We start from the raw sequence: 23,544 nt of genomic DNA, 5'->3' as shown, positions 1-23,544 counted from the left end.
TTGCGTTAGGAGACATGTGAGAAAAAACACAGCAGATGGAATAGTCCCAAGGAGAGCCCAGAGACAAGCTTTTTCCCTCGGGGCTCTCTGATTATTCTTTGCTTCTCTGAAAAGCAATCATTCCTTTTTATAGGTTCTTCAGGAAGAAATACAAGGTTATTAAGAACGTTTTTTAATTCACATAGCCCAGATATTTGGGGGTAGCTGTGTCATGTCACTGAGTTATGTGGCTAGATTATATATAGAATGAATTGCTGTGTATATATTCGAGCAAATGAAGAATGAACTACAGTACTCCTTTTAATTGCAGCTACGATCTCCTAAATGGAGCATTAAAACTTCTTACAGAGACCTCTGGGTGGCACTTTGTCTTCGACTTACTAATGGCTCAGACGGTAAAGAATCCGCCTGCAATGCAGGAGACCTGAGTTCGATCCCTGGGTTGGGATGAGCCCCTGGAGGAGGGCATGGCAACCTACTCCAGAATTCTTGCCTGGAGAATTCCATGGACAGAGGAGCCCGGTGGGCTACAGTCCACGGGGTCACAGAGAGTCGGACACGACTGACTGAGTAAGCACGGCCCAGCACATACCTGTGTGGCATGAGAGTCAACAAGCCTCATTCAGACAAACAGAAATGAAGGGCAGTTTGCGCGCTAAATTCTTACAGATTGATATTGCAAACTACTGTCCTCCCCTCGAAATAATGAAAAAGATAATAAGCTAATTTCATCATAATAAAAGGAAGGCATATATACACGTATATGACAAAAAAAAAATGCTGACTTTGAAATTCAATCATCCTCATGAACAGTGTGTCAGGACCAGCATCTATTAAAGATTAATTATTGCAGTTAGCCATTTTAAAATAAAAATCTCTTTCCAATGTTTACAACTTAGAGATTTAAAACATTTCTTTAAAATGCAAATTAATTCTAATGTCTCAGCCTAAGTGTCCCCTACCATACGATCATGCCCAGTCTAACTGTGACTCCATGGACTGTAGCCCACCAGGCTCCTCTGTCCATGGGACCCCCTAGGAAAGAAAACTGGAGTGGGTTGCCATGTCTTCCTCCAGAGGATCTTCCTGACCCAGGGATCAAATTCATATCTCCTGTATCTCCTGCGTTGGTAGGTGGATTCTTTACCATTGAGCCATCTGGGAAGCCCCACCACACCGTCATATATCCCTAAGTAAAATTTTACCTGTAAAAATAATGAGTGAGAAAATCTGGGAAAAAGATCATTTATATGTAACTGGGCCTGATGGAACCATGACGGAGCTTTTTATGTGATTTCTGGAAAAAAACAAATGCATCCAAAGATGCTCCATTTAATAAAATAATAAAGTCTCTTGAAAAAAAAAAAAAAAGAGGAAGAAAGTGAAGTCAGGAAAATAAAAAGAAGAATGCCTTCTAAAAGAGACTCACAAAAGACTTCTGATGTCACAAATTATATTACCTTTCAATATAACTGTGCTCCCTAGTGGGGACTTCTAAAAGGTTTCATTTAAATTTTTTAGAAGTTTGTTTCATGTAAGCATCCACCACATATGCCAAATGATCCATTAAGGACACTCCATTATAGCTTAAAGAGTTTTGAGTTAAACACACAGGGTATCATGGCCTAAGATGCAAAGAAAACACACAGCTCTATTTCCATTTGATGTAGCTCTGCGGGAAGATATTAGCCACAGAACATTGGCTGCATTTACGCAAGCATTTAGACAAGGCCCTGGGACTGATTTTGAAGCTCTGACCTCACTAGACCAAAGTCTGTCTGTCTTAAGATTTTGGAAAGTTAGTTGAGTCTCATTATTTACACATGAGGTGTGGATATACAGAGGGCGTATTGCAAACAGGCCTGGAGATCTAAATTATATCCTGTGTTTTCTCGAGGACTTTCTGCCACCAAGCCAACCCACTCTCCCGGCCCACACCTCCCAAGACCCTCTGTTTTCTCGGGCCTTCCTCAAGCTGGCAATGTCAGAGGTTAGAGCATGGACTGTTTGGACTTCTCTCTGAGTTATCCTGTGCTCATATGCACCATCTCACTGACAGTTAAGTGTCCTGAAAACACCTTTTGAGCCCAGATTACATAAGGAGTGAATGCGTGTTTAGAGTGAAAACCGATATCTGCAAATCGCTGAGAACGTCCTAGACTCTGGACACCACGCCTGTCCTGAGAATGTCCTGCCACATGAGCCCCTGGAGCCCATTCAGAGTCAGTGGTGCAAAAATAACCCCACTGGGTCTTCAACAAGTGCCACGTTGAGATCCAAGAGGGCAAAGCAAAAGGTGCAAAAGGAAGTTAGCTTCTTTCCAGAAAGTACAGCTCTCCCCACCTCATCCTTGCTATTTTGCTTTCTTTCCACTTACTCTCTCTTGCCATAAATCACCAAACTCAGTTAGACAGAGTGCAAAGAAAGCCAAGAGTCCACCTGATCTGAGAGAGCTCAGGAGTGAGGCGTGAAGGCTGAAAGGAACAGGTAGGACGTGAGGCCTTATCTTTAGGATTTCGTGTAAAAGTCGAGGGAGGGCTAGGGCTAGTGGGAAGTTGCTGAATAATTCAGGGAGCTCAGCCCGGTGATCTGTGACAACCTGTGGGATGGGGAGGGGGGAGGTTCTAGAGGGAGGGGGTTTATGTACACTTATTCACATTGATGTGTGGTAGAAACCAACACAGCATTGTAAACCAATGACCCTCTGATGAAAAATAAATTTAAAAAGACATGATGAGAATAAAAATGCTTGTAATGTAACAACATAAGATTTACTTGTAGAATGAGATAAGCTGTAAGATGTAATAATCTTATTCTCCATCCTTAGGGTATTCTGCAAAGCTGAGAGATGCGTATAAATATAATGACAAGTTAAAAATCTATTTATAAATTTAAAAAAAGAAGAATGGAAGTGAGAAAAAGAAGCAGAAGGAGGGAAGGAAGGCATTCTAAGTGGGTGACAGCAGGATAAACAAAGCCCAGAGACAGGACTCGCCACGGAGAACTGCAGGAACAGTGAGCACGCCTGCCCCACCAGGTGGAAGGTCTGTGTCCAGGATCATTAGGGCAGTGGGGGCCCAAGCAGCAGAGGTTCTCGAATGTCAGCCTGGGGGGGCAGAAATTTAACACACAGAAAAGAGAAGTCATTAGAGGCTTTTGAGACCATGAAACCGCCTTTCAGGAAGGCTTATCTCACAAATGCAGACGAGATTTGGAGGGACAGGGTGGGTTGCGGAAAACTGGAAAATACGAATTACTCACATGCCCTCAGCCAAAGCTCTGCCTTTAGCTCCCTGTGGTTACTCGGGCTCAGAGGGAGAAAGCCAAGCAGAGGAGAAATGAAGAACTTTCCTCCTCCATCTCAGCTTCTCTCCATTTCCCAGGGCAAATCCCACCCCATCCCCTAGAACAAGCATCCCTGGGAGCCTCCCACGTCCAGCTCTGAACTCCTCCCCTCATATTCACTTGCTGAACAGCTTCCCAGGTGGCACTGTTGATAAAAAAGAACCCGCCTACCAGTGCTGGAGGTCTAAAGAGATGCAGGTTCAATCCCTGGGTCGGGCAGATCCCCTGAAGGAGGGCATGGCAACCCACTCCAGTATCCTTGCCTGGAGAATCCCATGGACAGAGGAGCTTGGTGGGCTACATTCCATGAGGTCGCAAAGAGTCGGACATGACTGAGCACCTTAGCACACAGCACTCACAGAGAGAAGCCTCTCTTTTTAAGAGAACTGGATTCTGCTTAGCTGATAAGGACCCTTTAAGACTAGTAAGACTCCACCTGGGGTAGGACCAACTCTAATGGATCTGAATTGCCCCAGATAAAAGGCCTCAGTCTACAGAGGCTCCTTATTGAAGCCCCTCATCTTTCTGAGTATTCTTCAGGCTGCACTCAGTCCTACGGAAGTTTTCTCCCACCTGCTTGTCAAGTCTTCAGTACAGAATGTTGCCTAATGCCAGGTCAGATTGCCAGTCTCATTCCAAGGAGAGCTCACTTAACTCTCTTCCCAGCGAGACCTGCTGTGACCTCAGCTTGCTTGACCTTAACTAATCTCCCTGCAGGTGTTCAGTGACCATGACCGACCTGACCTCATTTCCCATAGGGCCGCGGTCACCTAAGGAAGCTGCAGCCGTCCGGTCACAGGTGGGACGGTCTGACACACATTGAGAGCAGTGGAAGGAAAAGGAAGCATCAGTCACAGCATCTCAGATTCCTCCTGGGACATCACAGTGAAAAGGCTACAGCCAAATCATTCGAGAAGGTATTGGGTTATCCAAAAGTTCATTTAAGTTCGCTGTACGATGCTACAAAAAATCCAAATGACCTTTTTGGCCAACCCAATGCAATGTACAGATCATTTCCATGGGGTCTTGTGAAAGTCAGAATCATGTCAATGGAATTCAACCGGAAACTGCCTTTGTGGCACTGGTATTATGTATAAGGGCTAGAAATGCATAGTGATTTTGTACACGTGCAAAAAAAGAGACTTTTTGTCTTCCTTCTTTCAAAGAGATATAAATTGGATCATTGTAGAAAAACTCAGAATGCTGGCTCTCAAGAATTCTTCATCATTAAATTCAGGTTAACTCAAACTGGAGCTCTATGACAACCTGGAGGAGTAGGACAGGGTGGGAGGCAGGAGGGAGGTTCAAGAGGGAGGAGACATATGTATACCTGTGGCTGACTCATGTTGGTGTTCGGCAGACACCAACACAGTATTGTAAAGCAAAATTATCCTTCAATTAGCAATAAATAATTTCTTAAAAAAATTCAGGTTGAGTCATCTTTCCCATAATACAAATTTGGAATTCTTTTATAAAATATTTACATCCTTAAGGAAGATGAGAGAAGGCAAACAACAGAATACATGGAATTGTCCATGGAAGGTAAAGGAAGATAACATAGGTTCTGAGGGACTTTGTTCTATTCAGCCACTTACATAAAATACTACAACATAAAAATAAGATTTCTGTAAGTAAACCTGACCCAAAGTCCTATATTGGAGAAGGCAATGGCACCCCACTCCAGTCCTCTTGCCTGGAAAATCCCATGGATGGAGGAGCCTGGTAGGCTACAGTCCATGGGGTCGCTAAGAGTCGGACACGACTGAGCGACTTCACTTTCACTTTTCCCTTTCATGCACTGGAGAAAGAAATGGCAACCCACTCCAGTATTCTTGCCTGGAGAATCCTAGGGACAGCAGAGCCTGGTGAGCTGCCGTCTATGGGGTCGCACAGAGTCGGACACGACTGAAGCGACTTAGCATAGCATAGCATAGCATAGCAAAGTCCTACATATGAAGATGGGTCTGACAGCGATACCCAGGATGTATGATGGAAGGTCTGAGTTTGTTCTTTCATTAAAGTTATACCTTTAATAACAGGTACTTATTAAAGTTTAAGGAGAGATCATTGAGATAAGTCTTGAGGATGAGAAAGCATTTGGCAAGTGGAGTAAGAGAAGAGAAAGTTTCAAATAGAGCGAAGAGAAAAAATTAAGGCCTAGAAGCAGAAAGGGGCAGGAAGCCACGTCCAAGTGCTCTTAGCCCCTCTGTGTTCATTTCAATGGAGGTAAATGACTTTTTTTTTATGTTTTTTAATTGTGGTAAAAGTCATATAATATAAAACTTGCTATTTTAACCATATTTAACTGTGCGGTTTAGCGGCACTAAGCACATTCACACTGATGTGCAGTTCTCACTGTCATCCATCTCCCAAAGTTTTCACCTTTCTAAACTGAAACTCTGCTCCCGATAAGCACTGATTCCCCATTCTCCCTCCCTCTCCCCGCCCCCTGCCTCTGGCATCTACCACTGTACTTTCTGACTCTCTGAATTTGACTATTCTAGGAAACTCACGTAAGTGGAATCAAACAGCATTTGTCTGCACCTAACATATACTGGAATGCATTTTTATGGTTCACTTCATATATGTCCTGGGCGTCCCAGGTGGCACTAGTGGTAAAGAACCCACTTTCGAATGTAGAAGACAGAAGAGACGCGGGTTCAATCCCTGGGTCGGGAAGGTCCCCTCGAGAAGGAAATGGCCACCCGCTCCAGTGTTCTTGCCTGGAGAATCCACGGACAGAGGAGCCTGGTGGGCTACAGTCCACGGGCCGCACAGGGTCGTACACGACTGCAGCCGCTTAGCACACAGTGTTTGTCCTACACTTTCGCCTGTGCTATACAGTGCATGCTCGTTAGTTATCTACTGAGGTAAATGACTCTTGAAAATCTAAAGAAATGAACAAACATAAGGAGTTTTATCATTGCTTTTATCCTTTGGAAAGCTGCATGTGTACAATCTGTATCTCATTCTAGAGACATCAAAAATAGTATAGCATATATGTGAAATACACCAAACAGAGAAAGACAAATACTGTATGATATCACTTATATGTGAAATCTAAAAAAGTAATACAAATGATTCTATATGCAAAACAGAAAAAAACTCACAGATATAGAAAACAAACTAGCGGTTACCAAAGGGGAGAGGGAAAGGGGAGGGGCTAACTAGGGCTATGAGACTAATAGGTACAAACTGTTATGTATAAAATAGATCATCAACAAGGATACATTGCACAGCACAGGAAATTACAGCTATTTTCTTGTAATAACTGTTAATGGAGTGTAATCTGTAAAATACGAAATCACTATGCTGTATACTATATTTAAAGGTGAATTTACCTCAGATCACCATTATATCTACTACTGTGGGCAAGAATCCCTTAGAAGAAATGGAGCAGCCATCATAGTCAACAAAAGAGTCCAAAATGCAGTACTTGGATGCAATCTCAAAAATGACAGAATGATCTCTGTTCGTTTCCAAGGCAAACCATTCAGTATCACAGTAATCCAAGTCTATGCCCTGAACAGTAATGCTGAAAAGCTGAAGTTGAATGATTCTATGAAGACCTACAAGACCTTTTAGAACTAACACCCAAAAAAGATGTCCTTTTCATTATAGGAGACTGGAATGCAAAAGTAGGAAGTCAAGAGATACCTGGAGTAATGGGCAAATCTGGCCTTGGAGTACAGAATGAAGCAGAACAAAGGCTAATAGAGTTTTGCCAAGAGAACACACTGGTCATAGCAAATGCCCTCTTCCAACAACACAAGAGAAGACTCTACACATGGACATCACCAGATGGTCAACACCGAAATCAGATTGATTATATTCTTTGCAGCCAAAGATGGAGAAGCTCTATACAGTCAGCAAAAACAAGACTGGGAGCTGACTGTGGCTCAGATCATGAACTCCTTATTGCCAAATTCAGACTTAAATTGAAGAAAGTAGGGAAAACCACTAGACCATTCAGGTATGACCTAAATCAAGCCTATACAGAGGAAGTGACAAATAGATTCAAGGGACTAGATCTGATAGACAGAGTGCCTGATGAACTATGGACGGAGGTTCATGACATTGTACAGGAGGCAGTGATCAACACCATCCCCAAGAAAAAGAAATGCAAAAAGGCAAAATGTTTGTCTGAGGAGGGCTTACAAAAAGCTATGAAAAGAAGAGAAGTGAATGACAAAGGAGAAAAGGAAAGCTATACCCATTTGAATGCAGAGTTCCAAGGAATAGCAAGGAGAGCTAAGAAAGCCTTCCTCAGAGATCAATGCAAAGAAATAGAGGAAAATAATAGAATGGGAAAGACTAGAGATCTCTTCAAGAAAATTAGGGATACCAAGGGAACATTTCATGCAAAGATGGGCTCAATAAAGGACAGAAATTGTATGGCCCTAACAGAAGCAGAAGATATTAAGAAGAGGTGGCAAGAATACACAGAAGAACTGTACAAAAACTATCTTTATCACCCAGATAATCATGATGGTGTGATCACTCACCTAGAGCCAGACATCCTGGAATGTGAAGTCAAGTGGGCCTTAGGAAGCATCACTACGAATAAAGTTAATGGAGGTGATGGAATTCCAGTTGAGCTATTTCAAATCCTGAAAGATGATGCTGTGAAAGTGATGCACTCAATATGCCAGCAAATTTGGGAAACTCACCAGTGGCCACAGGACTGGAAAAGGTCAGTTTTCATTCCAACCCCAAAGAAAGGCAATGCCAAAGAATGCTCAAACTACTGCACAATTACACTCATCTCACAGGCTAGCAAAGTAATGCTTAAAATTCTCCAAGCCAGGCTTCAACAGTACGTGAACCGTGAACTTCCAGATGTTCAAGCTGGATTTAGAAAAGGCGGAGGAACCAGAGACCAAATTGTCAACATCTGCTGGCTCATCAAAAAAGCAAGAGTTCGAGAAAATTATCTACTTATGCTTTATTGACTATGCCAAAGCCTTTGACTGTGTGGATCAAAACAAACTAGAAAATCAAGAGATAGGAATACCAGACCACCTGACCTGCCTCCTGAGAAATCTATATGCAGGTCAAGAAGCAAGAGTTAGAACTGGACATGGAACAACACACTGGTTCCAAATCAGAAAAGGAGTACGTCAAGGCTGTATATTGTCACCCTGCTTATTTAACTTATATGCAGAGTACATCATGAGAAACTCTGGGCTGGAGGAAGCACAAGCTGGAATCAAGATTGCCAGGAGAAATATCAATAACCTCAGATATGCAGATGACACCACCCTTATGTCAGAAAGTGAAGAGGAACTAAAAAGCCTCTTGATGAAAGTGAAAGAGGAGAGTGAAAAAGTTGGCTTAAAGCTCAACATTCAGAACACTAAGATCATGGCATCTGGTCCCACCACTTCATGAGAAACAGATGGGGAAACAGTGGAAACAGTGACAGACTTTATTTTTAGGGGCTCCAAAATCACTGCAGATGGTGACTGCAGTCATGAAATTAAAAGACGCTTGCTCCTTGGAAGAAAAGTTATGACCAACCTAGACAGCATATTAAAAAGCAGAGACATTACTTTGCCAACAAAGGTCCATGTAGTCAAAGCTATGGTTTTTCCAGTAGTCATGTATGGATGTGAGAGTTGGACTATAAAGAAAGCTGAGCATCAAAGAATTGATGCTTTTGAACTGTGGTGTTGGAAAAGACTCTTGAGAGTCCCTGGGACAGCAAGGAGATCCAACCAGTCCATTCTAAAGGAAATCAGTCCTGAATATTCATTGGAAGGACTGATGCTAAAGCTAAAACTCTAATACTTTGCCACCTGATGCGAAGAGCTGACTCATTTGAAAAGACCCTGATGCTGGGAAAGATTGAAAGTGGTAGGAAAAGGGGACAAGATGAGAGGAGATGGTTGCATGGCATCACCAACTCAATGGACATGAGTTTGAGTAGGCTCCAGGAGTTGGTGATGGACAGGGAGCCCTGGTATGCTGCAGTCCATGTGGTTACAAAGAGTCGGACACGACTGAACGACTGAACTGAACTGATGCTGTACATCTAAAACGAACATAATATTAGAAGTCAATTATACTTTAATTTAAAAAAATTAGGCATATTGGAGGCATTTTCCCTTTGGTAGACCATAGAAAAAGTTAGTAGCAATGTATTTGCTCCTGAATGAGAAGAATAAACATTGAAAAAATTTCCCTTCTTCTGCTATTTCATCAAGTCATAAATTACTTCTTAACTGACCTCATGGTCTCTACAGAGAAAAATGCAGAAGTACAGAGGAAGAGTGGAAATTTGAAAGAGAAATCTAATAATTTCTTGGAACATTTTTCTGTTACTATCCTCTTCCCTTTGAACAGTTGTTTTTAATATTTCTAGGTTCTGGACCCTGAATTGTAAAACCAACAGGAGGATACAATCATGTTACTTGCTTTTCAATTTCTGCATTTGCAAAATGGGTACAGTAATAAAATCCTACCCTACCTACCTGCTGGTGTGGCTGTGAAAGTCACCATAGAGAACACATGTGGAAGAATTTATAAGCCCTCCAGTGGCTATTACTATTATGTCTGATCCAAGATATAGATCACCTTTAAGGAATCGATAGCTACTTCTTTAGCCACTTGAAAGGAAAGGCTATTATCTACTGAAGTGCTCTAACGAATTGATAGTAAAATAGTGCATACTAAAATTAGCTGCTTCAACATCAGTCCCCTAAATATTACCTGATTGATCAAGTAGCATTTCCACTAACACATATTTTTGAAACACTGGATCAATAGCAATGTTATTATTGAACCAGTATATATGGGGCAGAAGATGCTCCAGAGTATTTACTCAAAGGAAATAAGAACAGAAAGCTGAAGGTCAGTTTCCTACTGGAAATGCACTTTAAACTCGAGCGATCCCGCGGAACTCACCACCCTCCGCTCTGCGCAGACTCCCGCCTCTCCCATTTTCATCTCACCGTTCATAGCATCACTTCCCACCTGAGCTTTCATCACTTCCCAACCCCTTTCCCCCTTTCCCAGCCTCTATCTTCAGTTAAGTAGCAAATCCTATCACTTCCGCCCTTTTCAACCCATCCAAACTGTTTTTGTCTAGACCGACTTCGTCTCTTAAAGAAATGACAGCCGAAATCTTTCTAAATGTGAGTTCTTTATATTGGGAGCAGGTAAATTTGATCAAGCGTTTTAGCTGTGGTGCTCAAATCCACTCTAACCTTATCGGTTTTCATTTCGAACAATATGACAGGCGTGTGTTACAAATTTCCCACAATGGTGGTGGATTTGTCCATTTTGTCTTGTAATTTTGTCAGTTTTTGCTTTTTAAGTATCAAATGCATTATTGGGTAACTTACAACATTAGAGCAGTTATATTCTTATATTTCCTCCTGAATTTTTCCTTTAATCAACCTTAATGTAGCCATCCATCCCCTCAGTATCCAGGATCCTCAGGGGATTTGTTCATAGGCCCCCTGGTGGATACCAAAACCTATGAATGCACAAGTCTCACATAAAATAGCATTATATTTGCATATAACCTATGCACCTACTCCTGTATACTTTAAATCATCTCTAGATTACTTACAATACCTCATACAAGACAAATGCTGTATAAATGGTGCCAGCATGCAGCAAATTCAAGTTTTACATTTTGAAATTGTTTGGAATTTTTTTCTGGATATTTTCAACTAGAGGTTGGTTGAACCTGCAGATGAAGAACCCACACATACAACTGCAATCTTCTTTAGCCTTAACAATGTTTTTTGACTAAAGGCCCCTGTTGCTGGTGATTAATACAGCTAAACTAACTTTCTTTTGGTTAATATTTAGCTGGTACATCTCTCTCTACCATTTAATCTCCAACCGTTATATCCTCATATTTTATATATGTCCCTGGTAAATTACATACAGCTGACTTGCTGTTTTTATATCTGCTTCTTGGTTGTAAAGAATTTTTAATCTATTTCAATAATCTCTGCATAATAAATGAGAAGTGCAATGTAATTACATTTATTGTGCTTATTTCTGCCACCTTACTGTACGCCTTCATCTTTTTTCTACAGTTTTTCCTCCTTGCCTGCTTTCTATTGGTTTCATCAAGTTTTATTTATCCCTTTGCTCTCCTCTGTTCATTTGGAAGTTACAAGTTCTATTTCTATTCTCTTAGTGTTTAGTGTTCTGGTATTTTGACAAGATTGTCCCCATTTCTTAGTACACAAAAAATAGGGCAGCTCAGTTGGGATGATGGGAATGGTATCTAGACAAAGTATGAGGGCAGAGTGAGGTCCTCCCCATCCAAGCCTGGCCATACTTGTCCTGTCTGGTGCTCCATTGTCCTCCCCTTTGTGTGTACAGAAGCCATGTGCTAAAGGTAGGGTGTCCCCAAGTGAAAGAGATCTGATTGCTGAGCCATCACTTCAAAGACAGTCACCCTGAAATTTCAGGGTTTATTCAGTACCTTAGCATAGTCAAAAGCATAATTAAGGTTCAAAGATAATCAGTGTATCTAACCTGAGATCTTCTTAGATACCCCTTTCCCATCTTATATGATGATGCAGCAATTGCGCTCATCCTGTTTTTACCACCCTTCAAATTCATTGCCATCATTGTTATTTTATTCAGTTCATGCTTATTTGTATTTACCCACATGCCTGTCATTCTTTCTTACATCTCATTCCTTTCTTCTGGGTTCAATCTTCTTTTGACAGAAGTAAATCTATATCAATGTTTTTAATCAGTTTTGTTGGTAATCAGTCTTTCTTTATGTCTAACTGTCTTGATTTTTCCCTGCCTCTTGAGATATAGTTTAACTGAATATAGAATTTTACTAACTATTGCTGTCCCTTGGCACTTTGAAAATATCATGCCATTACATTCTAGCATCTATTCTTGCCAATGACGAGTCTTCTGTCGGTTTAGCAGTTCTTCTTTTGCAGATGAGCTGTATCTTTTTCTCTGGTTGCTTTTAAGATCTGTTTGCCTTCGGTGTTTTGAAATTTAATCAGGATATGTCTAGGTGTGGATTTATTCAGATCAGGATACATTGAATTTCTTAATGTGAAGACATATGTCTTTAATCAATTTTTTCAAAGTTTCAGTCACTAACTCTTCCAATATTTCTCTTTCCATTCTTTCTTTTCTTTCACTCTGAAATTTCTACTAGAAATATGTTGGACCTTTGAAATCTGTTCTCCATTTCTCTAAATTTCTATTAGGAAATAGAAATATATTCTATTTCCCAATCTTTCTGTGCTATGTTCTTGATAATTTTCTTAGATTGGATCTTCTAGTTCATTAATTCTCTCTTCATCTGTTCACTAACTCTCTTTAGCTCAATTTGGACCTTACTTGCCTAACCCACTGGGATTTTTATTTCAATGAGCATGCTTTTTTATTTTTAGAAATTGCATTTGGTTCTTTGTCAAATACATCTGGATCATTTTGGTAGTCTTGTTGTATTTTAATAACTTATTTTGTGCATTTACTCATGTTGTAGTCACTGTCGGATATTTCTTTCACTTGATTTGCTTGGAACCTAAGCCCATTGTTGTCTTCTCTGCTGACTCCTTCAGGAGGAAATATTTTCTACTAGGCTTGATTCCCAGTTCCATAGATGAATAGGCATATTATCTTGGGTAAACTACCAAACTAAATTCAGCTTCTTAGTCTGTAAAATGGAATTAGGAATTAAAGCATCTAATTGTATTGTTTCAAGTGTTAAACGAGATTATATGTACACAGCCCTTAGCATAGAGACTCAGCTCCAAAAACACAGCTTCTGTTACTAGTGATTGGCTGTTGATTCTCTCTAATACTTACCACATCACCTGCACTTTTTGTTACTCAGTGAATATTTGATGAAAAAACAAAAGTGTATATTAAAAAAAAACTGAAAGTTAAATCAGTTATGTAAATATAGTAAATTTCACTCTAAGGAATTATCCAAATACTAGTATTCCTTGGGCTATAAATGCCTAACTTATAAATACCTCAAACATTCATTCATTCATTCTCTATAAAAGAACAGCCACTGTTCTAGTGATGCCATAAATGACAATGAATGATACAAAGTAACTGTTTTAATGGGGGCTGCACTCCAGCAGGGAGGATCTGATGATAGAGCATTCATTAAATATATGACAGAGAGACAGATTAATGACATTTAGGAAGGATGGGAGGTAGGGAGAAGGGGAGGAAGAAAGGAAATAGATCCTGATTAAGGCTTATCCAGAGAATTAAACTAAAGTGATGCATGGGGAAGTGGTTGGGTGAACACTTTAGATTTGAACGGACTTATTCTACAGTGACACGGAACTGATATCTGAAGGACAAAAGAGAACCAGCCATTTGAAGACACGAATAAAAGCACCCAGGCAAATGGGACAATGAATGCAATGGCTCTTAGGGAGCAGGTTGTGCTCTTTCAAAAATCACAGAGGCCCGTGTGTCTAGAATGCAGCCTGATAAGGGGATGATGGTCTGAGACAAGGTCAGAGAAGCAGTTGTTGTGTTATTCTTTAATTGCTATGTCATGTCCCCACCAGGCTCCTCTGTCCATGGGATTTCCCAGGCAAGAATACTGGAGTGGGTTGCCGTTTCCTTCTCCACGGGATCTTCCTGGACCAGGCATCAAACCCACAGCTCCTGCGTTGGCAGGCGGGTTCTTAACCACTGAGTCACCTGGGAAGCCCCAGAGGGGTAGACACAGGCCATATTGTGCAGGGCTTTGTAAACCAGGGGAAAGAGTCTTGAGCTTATCCCACCAGTGCTGGGAAGCCATTGGAGAGTTTTGAGCAACAAAATGTCATCATCAGAGTTCCATTTCCAAAAGACCACCCTGGCTGCTCAGTGTTTACGATGGAGAACTGTTTGAGGAGATGCAGTTGAAACGAGAGCCGGGCCTCTGGCATCCTTTCTGCCTGATTCCAAATCCACCCTGAAACTGCTGTTGCCACCACCATCACCAGCGTCCACGCACAAAGCTCTGGTCTCATACGGCCATCTGGTGGCTAGCATGGGAACTGCTTGATCCTGGAGCCTCTGAAAAGACCCACATCTTCCCAGAAAATCCCCCAAGATCTTCCAACTTCTCTAATCAAACTCTTTCCAGTCTTACACTGAAAGGCATCTGTTATTCAATTTAGCTATTTTCTTTCTCTTTCGTAACTAATATAAGAGCAATAGGATCTTTTATTGTTTTTCACTGTAAGTAAAACAAAGTCTGGACTAGACTCTAATGTTATAATCTTATGAGGCTATAATTTTATTAGTGAAATTTAGTATTAATCACAATAGGTTTCATAGGGGAAAATGAGCATGAAGTTATTCCTCTCCTTACACACCACTTATAAACACTTCTAGAACATAACTAAGGGGTAAATAATATAATTTATGATGTTGCTTTGCTGAAAAGGTTGGCAGTCAATCTCCTGTATGTATTTTTAGTTCAGAATGTGATCCTAAATGTGTAATCATAACATCTGGAACAGCTGGTGGGCCCTGAAAGAAGCTCGTGGTTTTTTTTCTTTGCTTAAGATAGTAGCAATTTGAAAGATGAAGCTTTGTTTCAAAGAGGAACGCTATTTATAACCGGCAGTTGGCAGTTGTTAGAGCTAGTTCAGGCTGAAATATACATATATGAAACAAACTGCCTTTTTCAGTGGTGTAATGGTCAAATCAGAAAACTCTCAACTTTCTCTTGGCTAATACAAAGCAGCTCTACACTAATTTATACTAATTTTTACACTAATTTAAAAACATGACACCAGGGCCACCAATCTCCTACAAGGAGACTTTTTCACTTGCAATAATGTGGCTAATTGCAGTGATATAAGGAGACCTGCTTCGCTACACTGATATTTTCTTGTCCATCAAATGGGAAGATCTCAAAAGCCATGCTTACTCACTCAACTTCATGCAGGAAACTCTGACACGTTAGAGCAAGTCTGTTAAAAATGTATTTCCCTGGGCATAAAGACCTCCTGCTGTTTTGCTAGGAGGAGCTGAAGTAGTGAATTTCTCACCCCAGACATTATTAGATTGACTCTTACTTTGGGGATTCTTCTGGGCCCACGTCAAAGCAAGATCTGGAAAAGAAGTAGTAAAATTCCTCTTTCTGGGAAAATTAATTAAAAGTGTGATTTTCAGTATCTGTTAGCAGAGGATAATGAGACAGGCCTGTTGAAAAGCACAGGGCTCTTGGTAATGATCTTCTTTTGCGCGGCCCAGCCTTCCTGCCATCTTATCCCAAAGTACCTCCTCTCGTGGGCATCCTCTCCATGAAATGAGTTAGGGGTCTCAGCCCCCTTCTGAGCAGAGACTTGTCACAGAATCTTTCACCAGCATCGGCAGCAATTAGCACTAATTGGTACCCTGGGCAGCACTGGTACAGAAAGGTCAGTGATGGAGTGAGGAGGCCGGACGAATTACCCTCTCGCCTCTGGAAGAGAACGTATGGGATCTGCTGCGCAGCCGCTCTGTTCCAGCTGCTCCTGCGGGGCCTGCGAGGTGGGTGAAGGAGGAATTTATTCTCTGGGGCTGTCAAACAAGAGTGTTGGGGAAGGTCAGGTCACGGAGCGGGCCAAACAAAGCTGCTGAGTTATGACCGCTAAAGAGTCATCAGTAGGTCTCCCCGCCTTCACCCCAAGTTACCTCAGCCCTTCCCATCTCTCTCTCCTCCTTGAAGTTGCTTCCTATGATATTATAAATCCAGTCAAAGCGAGTGCCCCGTCAGCAGTTTTCTCTTCTCGCCCCAGAGCCCTCACTGTTTACACTCGCCGCCGTACAACCAGATCGCTCGGCTGCTGCAAAGAGAGGTGGTCATTTGTCTTAGCTTTGCTGCCCGATATATTCATCCTCCTTCTTCAGCAGATGTGATGGGGGGATGGTGTAAAAGTCGGGACAAGAAGACCTGTGCAATATACACTAAGGTACGTAAACAGATGGCCAATGGAAATTTGCTGTATGTCTCAGGGAACTCAGACTGGGGCTCTGTAATAACCTAAAGGGGTAGGAAAGGGTGGGAGGGAGACTCAAGAGTGAGGGGACATATGTACCCCTATGGTTAATTCATGTTGTCGTATGACAAATCAAACCAATATTATAAAGCAATCGTCAGTCAATTCAAAATAAGTATAATTTTTTTTTAAAAGGACCTGTGCAAAACTTTCCCTTTGTGTAATGTTCACGCTACTAAGTGCCCTTGTGCTTAATCATCCTGATATCTCCTCCACAGCTACTTGAAGTCAGCGGTTTGAAAAATCCTTGAGAGAATTGTCAGGGAATAATTAATAATGCTTTGCTCGGCTACAAGTAGCCACCAGATGACTTGGCATCCCTCACAAGACAGCAGAAGGCGAAGGAATGTTGGCATCCTGCCACCTCACAAAACTCGCTCCTCCCTCTCACTTAACTCAGATGCCAGTGCGTTGCTGAAGGCTGAGCAGACAGGAAGAGAAAAGGGAGCGGGCCCTTGATTAGCAAAATCACAACAAATAAACCAGAGGACCAGTGTGTGAGTCAGCGCCCTTCCATCCTCCCAAAAAGAACAATATGACTGCAACTCAACAACAACAATTCACTTTGCACATTTGGGTGTGTAGAAAATACTCCTTATCTGAGTTTTTAAGCATTTGCTTGGAGAGAAGAACCAAGAAGAAATGGTTGACCTAGAAATAATTCAGCCTTGCAGGGATGGCTGAACCCAGACATCAGCCAAAGCCAAGAGGGACCTTTCAGGACCATTTATAACCAGATCAATATGTCAACTGGTCCTGCCCTCAACTCACTCCAGCTTTTGTTGGAATTGAAAGATTAGCCCAGAAAAGATACTGCCAGAAGAAACATGCAGGAGACAAATTTGTTCTGCTTGGTCTTCATTTGCCTTCCTCGAAGGAATCCAAAATGACGTTAATGATGTATCTGGCCTGGACACCTTTTGTTCTCAGTGACTGGCAAAACATCTGACAATAGAAAATGTTCCACTGTATTTGTGATATGAAAGAATGGGTAAATATGGGGATGGTAATTTTAAAGGCTAGTAAAGGAACACACTTTATAGCAAAAAAAAAAAAAAAAATGAGCTCATTCCATTCAGCCAAACTGATGCTCTTGGCCAAAGTCCAGAATTAAAGTGCCTGGAGCAAAATGAAGACTGGGCAACACTAGCTAGAGGGTGACATTATTTCATTTATTCAATCAACAAACACTTATCAACACTTAGGGTGTGTCAGCCCCTCCACTAGGCACTTGGGCACAAAGATATAAAAAGCATAGACTCTGCCTTGGTTAGAGTTCAGTTGAATTGAGAGGGTACAAAGAAAATGAAAGTCACTAAGTCGTGTCCAACTCTTTGCAACCCCGTGGACTATACAGTCCATGGAATTCTCCAGGCCAGAATACTGGAGTGGGTAGCCTTTCCCTTCTCCAGGGGATCTTCCCAACCTAGGGATCAAACCCAGGTCTCCTGCATTGCAGGTGGATTCTTAACAGCTGAGCCACAAGGGAAGCCCAAGAATACTGGAGTGGTAGCCTATCCCTTCTTCAGCGGATCTTCCCGATCCAGGAATCGCACCGGGGTCGCCTGCATTGCAGGCGGATTCTTTACCATCTGAGCTATCAGGGAAGCCCTGAGAGGGTAGAGCCAATAATGAAAAACCAACGAGGCGAGGGTGGGACGAATCAGAAGAGTAGGGTTGACATATAAACACTACCATGTGCAAAATAGATGGCGAGTGGGAAGCTGTTGTATAACATAGGAGGCATTGCCCGGTGCTCTGTGATGACTTAGAGGGCTGGGATGGGGGGACTGGGGTGGGAGGGAGGCTCAAGAGGAAGGAGACATATGCATATTTATGGCTGATTCACATTATATATGGCAGAAACCAACACAACATTGTAAAGCAACTAGTCTGCAATTTAAAATAAATTATTTTAAAAAGCGGTGTGGAATCGCTCTCCTAGGCTACATCAGAAGGGTCCTGGGGAAGGCGGCTACCAGTCCTGGGGAGGTGACAGAGGAAGGACATTGAAGCTGAGCGTTTGGAGAGTGAGCAGGAAAAAAGATGGAAAAGGGATGGTTTCCAGGCTGAGGGGACAGGCCGAAGAGAAGGAAGGGGCCCCTGGGGAAGAGGACGCAGTTGTGCCGGATTCATAAGGAAATGAACAGAGTAGAGAAGAGGCAGAATATGCGGAAAGAGAAAGAAAAGTGATAGAGACTAAGAAAGCCTGTGGAGTGGGCTGTGGGGTAACCAGGGCCTGCGAGCTACCGAGTAACAAGCTTGGACTTTAGTCTGCAGGCCACAAGGTACCACGAAAGAGTGAAGTAGGGGAGTTTCCTGCTCAGATGGGCTGGAGGACAATTTCCCTAATTCCATCAGCTGAGTCAGTGTTCCCTTGTTCTCATTCGCTTCCTGGGTGTCCTTCTAAAGCTTTGAAGAGTCAATGTTCACAGAAAGATTCTGTTTTTTAAAAACAACACGGTATGGGAAATAGACTGGAGTAGAAGAAAAAGTCAGAAAGACTGTTTATGGCTATTTTAGGGCAATATTTAGGAGGTAAAATTGACAAGGGCTTCCCAGGTGGCTCAGCGGTAAAGAACCTGCCTGACAATGCAGCAGACACGGGTTCCATCCCTGGGTCGGGAAGATCCCCTGGAGGAGGGAATGGCAAAGTATTCCCTTCATTCTTGTATCCTTGCCTGGAGAATTCCACGGACAGAGGAGCCTGGCAGGCTACAGTCCATGGGTTGCAAAAGAGTCAGACAGGACTGAGCGACAGCAACAAAATCGATAGGCCTTGATGACTAAATGATCCAAGAATTAAGAGAGAAAATAGACTTTAAGATGACTCTGAGGCTTCTTGCACAGCACCAGAATGGTTGAAGAAATGCTTATCCGAAGAAGACTAGAACCTCTATTTTTCACTTCAAAAAAGAGGCACTGTGCTCTCAACACAGACTCAGAATTTTCATCGCTGTGTTGAACTATTACATGCGTATTACATGCGTAAAGGCATAGGCCAATGGCAGGTTTCTCACCTGTGCCACAAAATAGCAAGAAATACTTTAATCCCAACAAGCCTTCCAGAGATCAAGGAAAGTATTATCTTAAAATACTGCAGTTCAGCAAAGGTAGAGCTTTTGTTTTCTGTTGCCTACAGTGCGTGAGAAAGCAAAAGAGACATTTGGAATTAAGGATGAAAATGCATTTCAATGATAAAGCAGCACATTCATTCGTTCCTAACTTCCGGATTTTAAATGCAATCTCAATTTTACCTCCCCTGAGAAGAGCCCCTGCATTGGTTTCCTTATTAACACTCAAAAACCTGCTCGAGGTTCAGAAACAAGAACAGTGCCAGAAAAGTGAGCCACACTTAGTATGAATGAGACAGACAGAGGCGGTGGCTTGTCTGGGTGGGGGGGCCCCTCCCGCAGCCTCGCAGACCTTTCTCTCCCCCCCTCCACCCAGGCCTTCAGGGACCCAGATCTGTGCATTATTCATTTTGCCTTTGGCGCCCAGAGCACACACGCTCAAATATGTGGACAGATGGATGGACACAGCTATGCAAATAGTCTCGTCCCAGTTGCAAAATGTATGTGGAAATCACATTTTCCCCAGCTTCCCCTCAGGCATTTTAAATACTCAAAACCAGGTAAATTTTTCCATTCCCACCGAAGTTAGCAACCACTCCATTCTGCAAGTTTCACTCAACTCCAAAAGAAGAAGGTATTAGCACTTGTTTTTAAGTTATAAGCCACTTAATAGAGTTTTGCACAATAAGTTATTTCATTTGGTTTTTAATCTGTATCAAAATGACAGCATAAAATTATTACTACTTCCTAGACAGTTCTAGCCAAGGTTTTATTTTTTTGTTCTTACTCTTTCTTTTCTCTTACAAACCCAGGAAATCAAGGCTGAAATGTGTATTAACAATGTTTATGTTACAAATGTAAACACAAGGAGGTCAGAAAATAGTTTAATAGGGGTCTCAGAGTCATTATAATTCATCCAAGCTATTCTAGAGTGGGTAGTCATTCCCTTCTCCAAGGGATCTTTCCAACCCAGGGATCCAACCCAGATCTCCTGCATTGCAGGCAGATTCTTTACTGTCTGAGCCACCAGGGAAGCCCTTTTAACAATGTTTTTGTTACAAATGTAAACCTAAAGAGGTCTGAAATAGTTTAATAAGGGTCTCAAAGTCATTATAATTCATCCAAGCTGTTCTCATGCAAAATTTTATATTCTTGTCCTGTTTTCTGTGTAGTTTACTGAGGAATGGATAAGTGTGGGTAAACCTTCATTTTTACTTTTGTTGATTCACATGCGTAAACCAAACAAACTGAATAACTGAATTGTTTACTTATACTCACAGGGATGCCTTCATTTTTCTTACTGTATTTTTTGGTAACACCCATCTAGACAGCTAATCGAATTGACTTTTCATAATCTACTCTGACTCCTCAAAGCCATGTTCTTTTTCCTCTTTGATTTACTATTTGAAATATACCAAAGATGACCTGAAGCATCAATGAATTTAAATCCCATATGAATTGTGCCAGCGTCTATATTTCGCCTCTACATTCAAGAAGAGCTTTTCCCGACAGCTTCTCTTTTTTAAAATTCCTGCTGGAGCATAGCTGCTTTACAGTGTTGTATTAGTTTCTACAGAACTGCGAAGTGAATCAGCCATACGTATAGACACGTGCCCCCTTGGCTTTGGATTTCCTTCCCCTTTAGTCACCACAGAGCACAGAGTAGAGGTCCCTGTGCTCCACGGCAGGTTCTCGTTAGTCGTCTCTTTTATACATGGTATCAAGAGTGTGCTGTGCTTAGTTCCTCAGTCCTGTCCAACTCTTTGTGACCCATTGGCCTGTAGCCTACCAGGCTTCTCTGTCCATGGGATTTTTCAGGCAAGAGTACTGGAGTGGGTTGCCACTTCTTCCTCCAGGGATCTTCCCAAGCCAGGGATTGAATCCGAGTCTCCTGTGTCTCCTGCATTGGTAGGTGGATTCTCTACCTGCCGAGCCATTGGGGAAGCCCTATCAATAGTGTATACGTGTCAGTCCCAATACAGACTGAAGAAAACAAAGATGTGCCAATCCAAGCCTCCTGCAGAGCGCCCTCTAGTGAAAGACCGTGGATGCTATCTTTCAACTTGGTTCTGCCCAGACAGGATTTGTGGCAAACCATCTTCTCCTCCTGGAGAAGGAAATGGCAACCCACTCCAGTCTTCTTGCCTGGAGAATCCCATGGACAGAGGAGCCTGGCGGGCTGCAGTCCATGGGGTCACAAAGAGTTGGACGTGACTGAGCGCACACACATCTTCTCTTCCTGCACAAAACATTTTAAGGATCTGACATCCAGTGCAACAGATTTCTTGACATGTAATCACAGCTGCCTGGTTGTATTGCTGATACTCTATTAAAATTCCAAATTAGCTTATTAGTGTATGCATTTCTTCAGTGAATAAAAACAAGAATTCTAGTAGAACTCACTTTAAGTCAGTAACAAAGCTGGAAATCATCAAAATGATAAGACACTACAACCTGGAGAATTCATCTTTAAATTGCTATCAAAGGAAAGAGAACCCAAAAACTGTGGTGGTCATTCACGGTAGCAACAGCTTCTCGAATAAAAACCAAAATGCCGTGGGTGCAGGTACTGACCAAGACAAAGGAGCAAAGTTATGTCTAGCAAAGGTTTTTCATCTAAGCGGCCATTTCCATTTGACAACCGTTACAACTGTGAGAAAGTTAGGTGAATTGAAGGTTTCACTCCGTATCTGCCTGTTGCCACAAAAGCCCTGGAGGTTTGAAGCCGTCCACTTGTTTGTTTTACTACTCAGCACGGCATGCAGGAAGTCAGTTTCCCAGCCAGGGATCGAACCCACTCCCCCTGTATTGGAAGTCAGAGCCTCGACCCCTGGATCGCCAAGGAATTCCCTTGAAATCGTATAAAACGAGATAGTACGGTAAGGTGATTTATCAAGAGAAGTCATTGCTCTAGAAGGAATTAAATTTAGAAAATAAAAGATTTTCCCCGATGACATCAGAAGGGCCTGCATGCTGCATGAAAGCAACATTGTCAACAGAAATATGGCCACAAGAGAGGCTGCACAGCTCTAGACACAGAGCACAGACCTCCCCAGGAACAACTGCTGAGGGCTCCCATGGCTCCCTGGGAGACGTGGTCGCTTCTGAAACCCATCAGGAGAAGCAGAGCCCCAAAGGTTTCCAATAGTCACGTACAGACGTAAAAGTTGGACCATAAAGGAGGCTGAGCACTGAAAAATTGATGCTTTCAAACTGGTGATGGAGAAGACTCTTGAGAGTTCCTTGGACAGCAAGGTGATCAAAACAGTCAGTCCTAAAGGCAATCAATCCTGAATATTCATTGGAAGGAATGATTTTCAAGCTGAGGCTCCACTACTTTGGCCACCTGATGCGAAGAGCCAACTCATTGGAAAAGACCCTGACGCTGGGAAAGATTGAGGGCAGGAGGAGAAGGGGGTGACAGAAGATGAGATGGTTGGATGGCATCACTGACTCACTGCACATGAGTTTAAGCAAATTCCAGGAGAAAATGAAGGACAGGGAAGCCTGGTGTGCTGCAGTCCTTGGGGTCACAAAGAGTTGGACATGACTTAGCAACTGAACAACAACAGATGATGAAAAAGCACTATATGCTTCGTTGTAACAATATCTGCAGCCCTGGACCAAAAACCCTTTCATTTTCAAGGCCAAGAAAACATCTGGAGTTCTTGAACAATTCAAAGAGCAGAACAATCCAAGACTAATACAATATTCTTCTGCTAACCCTAAAGACTGGAGAATACCAACGTGTTCTTAATCTTTATTAAACTGAGAAGTATAATTATGACACCAATATTGTAGTTCATGTCAGTTTCAATAGCAAAATATAAACAGACCTAGGAAATTCAACTCCATTTAAAAGTGGACTGAATATGCCAACTCTAGTGGTCAACAGAGCTGTCTTTGGCTCAATGCTATTTTGAAATGATCAGGCTGCATTGAACGGTAAGTAGGAATTCTTTTAACAGGGAACATTCCAAAGCAGGCTTATTGTTATGACTTAACTTGAGCTTTCTGAAGAAAACATTAGTGGTTTTAAGACAATATTGAATGTGGCTTTCAAACTCCCTAAATGAGTCCACGTACATACGAAAAATGTTTAACGTCAAATATGAAAC

The 23,544-nt window shown here is 42.1% G+C and overlaps 2 long non-coding RNA genes across 2 annotated transcripts; both read left to right on the top strand.

Moving 5' to 3' along the window:
• The first annotated feature begins 2,261 nt into the window (after positions 1-2,261).
• LOC145530576 (uncharacterized) lies at positions 2,262-4,539 on the top strand. The gene is made up of 3 exons (XR_014071911.1): positions 2,262-2,487; positions 2,828-3,044; positions 4,104-4,539. It is a non-coding gene; the product is annotated as an uncharacterized LOC145530576 (long non-coding RNA).
• Positions 4,540-13,328: 8,789 nt separating this feature from the next.
• LOC145530573 (uncharacterized) lies at positions 13,329-17,413 on the top strand. Its single transcript, XR_014071908.1, has 3 exons — positions 13,329-15,843; positions 16,092-16,265; positions 16,571-17,413. It is a non-coding gene; the product is annotated as an uncharacterized LOC145530573 (long non-coding RNA).
• Positions 17,414-23,544: the final 6,131 nt, after the last annotated feature.

This window comes from Giraffa tippelskirchi, chromosome 12 (genome assembly GCF_054371585.1).
Source record: "Giraffa tippelskirchi isolate mGirTip1 chromosome 12, T2T-mGirTip1v1.2.pri, whole genome shotgun sequence".
In the NCBI taxonomy this organism is placed as follows: domain Eukaryota; kingdom Metazoa; phylum Chordata; class Mammalia; order Artiodactyla; family Giraffidae; genus Giraffa; species Giraffa tippelskirchi.
Note: the sequence above shows the minus strand (reverse complement) of the source record. Positions and strands in the feature narration are given on the sequence as shown.